A 6,281-nucleotide genomic window follows, 5' to 3' on the forward strand; every position below is an offset into this window, starting at 1 on the left:
TCTACATTCGACCGATAGTCGTTGAAATTATATGGTAGTATTTATCCTTGTGTGGCGGCTCGCTTATACGACATGGTCGAGTTTGGTTGCCTTCCTGCGAGTGGGGACCAGCTCGGCTGGGTTCGGAGAGCCGCTACTCACTCTACCTTTAGCTGTCATATAATAAACATGTGCATTAACATGCCAGTCGTCTCATTCATTCATCCCCCATACTTGTTTGACAGTGATCTATAACAAAACGACCCTTCGGACCATTTACGGTAAAATTTTGTACGAGAGGTCGTTCATCATTAGAAGTAGGATAGTCACAGTGCTATCCATTGTTCCATTGTTGTAAATCCTTGGTAAAAAATGTTCAGCAAACCTTTAAAAATGCATTTACAACCTTTGAACAATACGCGGAACCTTCTGGGTCCGGTGACTATTCATCATTCGTTAGCGGCAGTGCCGGTTTTAGGGGGGGGGGGCTGGGTCGGGCAGCGCCCGAGGGCGTCAAATAAGTTAGGGCGCCGCTCGAAACGCCAAAGGCGCTTTCAAATTAAAATTAGAGCGCCAAAAGCCATACTAAATTTTAGATTAGAGCGCCAAAGGCGAAATTTTTTTGGGGGGGATGAACGAATGAGACAACTGGCATATTAATGCACGTGTTTTATTTATGACAGCTGAAGGCAGAGTGAGGTAGCTAACTCCGAACACAATCGAGTTGGTCCCCACTCGCAGGAAAGTGACCAAACTCGACCATGTCGTATAGCGAGCAGCCACAGGTATTTAAAAAAAAATTGCCCGAGGGCGCCATTGGGTGTAAGGCCGGCACTGGCTAGCGGTGGTTATCCTGGTAGCAATTCAAATTTGGGATGTAGCCCGTTTACCGCATTCTATATCATACAATTTCATATAAACAATGGCTAGCTGTGTATGTGTCTACATTAGGTCTAAAAATTTCCTTGGGTTTCTCAAAAATGTATCCCATGTTGTGACGTGCAGGTGGCGCACAGGTATATTCCATGTGGACGATCTAAAGAAAATCGTGAACTGACCAGGTCACGAAAGACACTCTCGTCGACGTTGGACTGAGACGAGGTTTTTTCCTCTGTGGAGACGGCTTCTAGCCGTTCTACTAAAAGCTGCGTGTAAAGAAGGCGGGAACTCCAGGAACTTTAAAAACTACCATTGAACTCAACCACACGCGGGAAGCTCCGCTCGACTCTTAAGTCGATACTTTCTACTAGAGAGGAAAAACTGATCTCGACCGTGTCCAAGAGAAGACTCTCGCCCGGTCTCTTCTCACGCGCCCAGAAATCAACGTCTAGAGAGTGGGGGTTGGCAACCTGCTGCCAAATTATTATAACTATTGGCATTGCTACCAACTGAAGGCACGACGAGAAAGACGTAGTATTACAATTTTTAATTTTTCACAATGAACCTAGTGGAAAATCCGAAAACGTTAAATAAAAAATCTCATCGATTTTAAACAGTGTCATGTGCTTCCATTCCATCAATTTATGATCAGTTTTGACCATAGATGGGGCCCAACGTTCGAAAAAATGTCCCTATTTTGAAGAGTTCATTCTTTTAGTACATGGGTAACCAGCTTCTACGTCGATTGACATTTTTGGCTTCCTTCCCTTTTTTATTACTACCCGCGCACATATAACCCCCTGTACCTCCTCGTTGTTGGGTCCGCTTCCTCCGGGCAAATTTTTTTGTAATGTTTCATAGGCTACATCCACACTATCGATATCTACACCCGATATTTACGAATTTATCCATAACCAGTTCCTAAATAGCAACCAATGTGTCGTTTTGAAAGGGCGTGTGCCATGCATGCGTGCCATGAACGTCACATTTTTTCTACATGTTAAAAACTATCTAAAAAAAAACACGTGCCACATTCACCGCTGTGTGATTTCCCCCTAATAGTACGGCAAGCGTTATCGCAGATACACACACACCCAGAAATACAGTATAGCGATATTATATATGTATATATGATATGATTTGATGATGTAAGCCGAATAATAATAAGAAGGCAAGAGAACCGAATGATAACAAAAAAATTGACCCCGTGATGAGTGCGCCCTTCGTATCCGCATATTCCTCATATATACATGTTGGTAGTAGTGGTCGATCACCGGTCCGCACTATTGATTATTTTAGTAGTCGAGTGAAATAGACGAGTACGACTTAGTCATCGCGAGCTCTTCACAAAAAGGGACGATTGCCATTTGAAAGAAACACGCGTTATTATTGGTGACACTCATTATAAAAATGGTGAATGTTTTGCGCAAAAATTTCAACAACTTGATGGAATTTTCACTGAACTGCACTGGAGATGTCATCTAGTGAACGACAATTTTGCTAAGAAAATCATTTTCAACTCTCAACCCAACCCACAAATACTATGACGAAATGGAAAACTCCTCTCAGCCTGTGGAACACAACCAACATCACTTCACCCCTGGATTCTTTCAAGTTTACCAAAGAGAATATATCCATAAAAAACACAACCATTTTATACTAACGATAAATTAATGCAATCATTATAAGTAATCTATGTACATGTATATGTTGTAAATGTTTGTCATATTGATTGAATGGATAATAAATAAAACAACAAATTTCGTAGTATTTATTTTATTTCTTTTGAAAACCCAAATATCTCATCTCTCAATACATTCACACCGCAAACCGGTGCATTTTCTATTTTATTTTTTTCTATTTATTTGTTTTTTTTTTTAATTTATTTGTAAACATATGTTCTAAAAAGCTTATGTAAATAAATAATCTCAGTGTTTTGAATTGATATTTTTTTTCGCACAATTCTTTCGATTAGTTTTATGTATGTATGTTTCGATTTCAAAAACGAAATTCGACGCAAGTATAAAAAAATAATTTAAAACATATTTCATACATTATATACGTATGTGTATATGTATTCATATGATCAAGTATTTAGTTTCGTCACCTCGTTTCATTTCACATTTTGTCAATATTGAAAAATCAACATTCTATCTAAGGATGTATGTGCACATTGAAGTTTTTTCCTATTAAATAAGATAAAAATAAACTATATACCAATTTGTCTTGAAATAATTTACATAAAACAATGCACATACTAAACAAAATCTACGGAACTTATTCGAATACGATTTGAGGCAAGATTCTTTTTAAAAAACTTAAGATGTAAGGTTATCTCAGTTGAAATGAAAGTTTTGAGGAGCATTTAACTTGATTTTCTAGTTATTTGAACAGCTTTCTTACTCGACTGGACTACTTGAAATCAGTAGCTGCTTGTGAGAAGTCGTGCTGGATAGGTATGAAAAGACCTTAATACGGGAGGAAAAGCCTGTTCCTCTTGTTCCTGTTGTATCCTGCTCACGCAAATTAAGTGAGTATGTACCATTTACCATGCACCCTTTTTTTTGATCTTTCGACTTAAGATCTTTCGATTTTCGATCTTTGCCTTCCGATATTTGGTTTTTCGTGCATTTCACATTCGATCCCGTGGGGTAGACCCAGTTATGTAATAGCATTTTTAGAACAAAATGCAAAATACACACATATATGAAATTTTCTAAAAATTGTTGCACTAACAAATATTTTAATTATTGTATTTCGTCACTTATAGATAGATATTCATATACAGATATCTTTTAATACATGTTTTATAATTTAATGGAATTCATATTGATATTACCGCGAACTTTTGTATTCAAAATATCTGTATATAATTTAAATGTAGGTAGAAAAAATCATTATATAATGCCTTTGATATTACTTGGATTTTTAATATCAAATTCAATAAATGAAATATAAAATAATCAAAGTATTACTCGCAAATGTAAAACATTGTTAAAATTGTTGATAATTTTAGTACATATCTAATACATAAACCACAATTTCAAATGAATCCACATGGATATTACATTATATTTTATCATTTTGTTTATATTGAATTAGTTTATAATACTTATATGCTTATTGTTTTATGTAATATTATATTATAATCTATCACCTTGCATGTGCAAGGTATGCATCAACAAATTTGTTATATTTATGGCTTGCCAATCATTTTATACATTTTTCTTGTAAACCAGAGCTAGCTAATGGGGCAAATTGTCATTATTCTGTTTCCATATTGATATTACATAAGGAAATAGAATTCATTCGGGATTAATAGCGTATTTCTTTTATGAAAACATAATTTGCTCTCTCAGACAGTTCTGATGTAAGCTGCAAGTTATCGACTTTTATTAAATAATACATTAATATAAAAAAAACTCAACTTTAAATACATGATCCAAACTATCAATGAGTAGACCATTTCTGTTTTATTAAATCATTGTTCAAAAAACATTCATAGTTTTATAATTAGATTTAATCAAGATATATAAATATATATTATATGTTTTAATATATTTTCCAATTAACAAATGTAGAATATTTTAATTTTATGTTCTTCACATTTCTTATAAAATTGAATGTTCATATGCTGACAAGCATTTAGTTCAAATTTGATATCTTTTGATTTACCTTTTTGAATAATTTCAAATAATAACTTACACACAATTGAATGTGAGTGTAAATTGAAAGATAATTGAATTATGATCAATATTTTAAAGCTACATATATAACACTTTTTATTCTTGATAAACTTGCATGATTGTTTTGCATGCTGTTATAAAATAAATTATGTATCGTCGCTATATATTTTAAATGTTATTGCACACTTATTAATAAAATATATACATTTTTGCAGTACCTGAAGAAGATATTCTGGAAGAAGAAGAAAGAACCTCCCAAAAGTCTAATGGTAATATTTTCGAAACCGCTTATTTACTTTTTGCATCAATCAACTCATAAAGTTTGAAGAGTTTATTTTATATTTAATTTAATTTTAATCTACACAACCGATCCTTACTTATCTGGTGGAGACCCAACTCGTGTCAGTACACCGACAGCGACGGAAACAATGCTGCCTAGGAAAAGAGGTGACGAAGGCAGTAGTGCTTTAAAACAAACCGAATTTCCAACGTTAAGCTTCAAACAAAGAATATCTAGCGTATAATTCACCCTCAGCAACTTTCTTAGGTAATTTATCTTTTAATATAAATAATCAGAATTTATTATATGATATTTTAGAGTTAAATATATTTTTGAAAGTATTGTCTTAACCCAGAAACTAATTTCAAGCACCTTTAAAAACCTCTTTTCAATTTCACGTTTAGCTCTTGCTTGTTGGATTTTATCTTTTTATTAGAATTGTTTTACTTTTTAGAATGTCATTGTGCTTGACAGGTGTTTTTATTTTTTTTAGTTATTATTTTGATTAATGCCGTATTTATAATATAGATAGCACTGATTGTGACCAGATTTATTGCACTCTTACTTTCTCTCACTTGTATTATTTTTATTTTTTCTCCCTAATTTTGACATAGGCGGCATTGTGTAGCCTAAGCAAGCCAAATCTATCATAGGTCTGTTCCGGCGTGAAAGTTCAAGTTCTGCTGGAGGTGTTTCCGGAGCAGCAGGTCCATCCGGATCAGAAGGCAGCCTGCAAACTGGAGAGGCCACCAGCAGCAGCAGCACTCCGAGACCATCTCTAACGGCAAGGAGCTTTAGCGTAGGAGGTCCTTCAGTATTACTGATGGAAGATGTGGGTCATGCGGATCCACTAGGAATTGCAAGCTGTCCAGCCAGCATTATGCAAGGACCTCACAGAGGTCAAACAAGACGAGGTTCAATGCTTGAACTGACTAGGTATTCCACTTCTCCTTTAATGTGATAATGATATTTATAATTATCGGATGCTAATAATGATAATGATTTTCAGTAACCTCTCTAGAGATGCCATCATCGAGGAGAAATGCAGCAAATCCTTACCAGAGAGTGAGAAAATGAATGTGAGGAGAGGAACCCTTTCAAAATGTACACCACGTGTTCAGGTTAGGAGACAACAATCTCTCGGAGCATCATTGTTATCAAGTTCTTCTAGTTCATCGATGGAAGATGAAGGGACATAGATATTAATAATGTTTGATGACTGATGATAGCGGGGGGTGTATTTTGAAATTCTGACTCATTATAAAATACAAACCCTTGAAATGCAATGAAAGTCAAAAGTTATTTTAATCTGATTTTTTGACATAAAAGCAATTAAATCCCATACGTAAAATAGTCAATAGTTCATATTGAAACATATTTAATATGAGAAATAATAAAATAACTTCCATAGGTGTTTATTAAAATTTATTTTTAATTCTACTTTGAGAATATTTTAG

Source organism: Arctopsyche grandis, chromosome 4, assembly GCF_051622035.1.
Source record: "Arctopsyche grandis isolate Sample6627 chromosome 4, ASM5162203v2, whole genome shotgun sequence".
In the NCBI taxonomy this organism is placed as follows: Eukaryota; Metazoa; Arthropoda; class Insecta; order Trichoptera; family Hydropsychidae; genus Arctopsyche; species Arctopsyche grandis.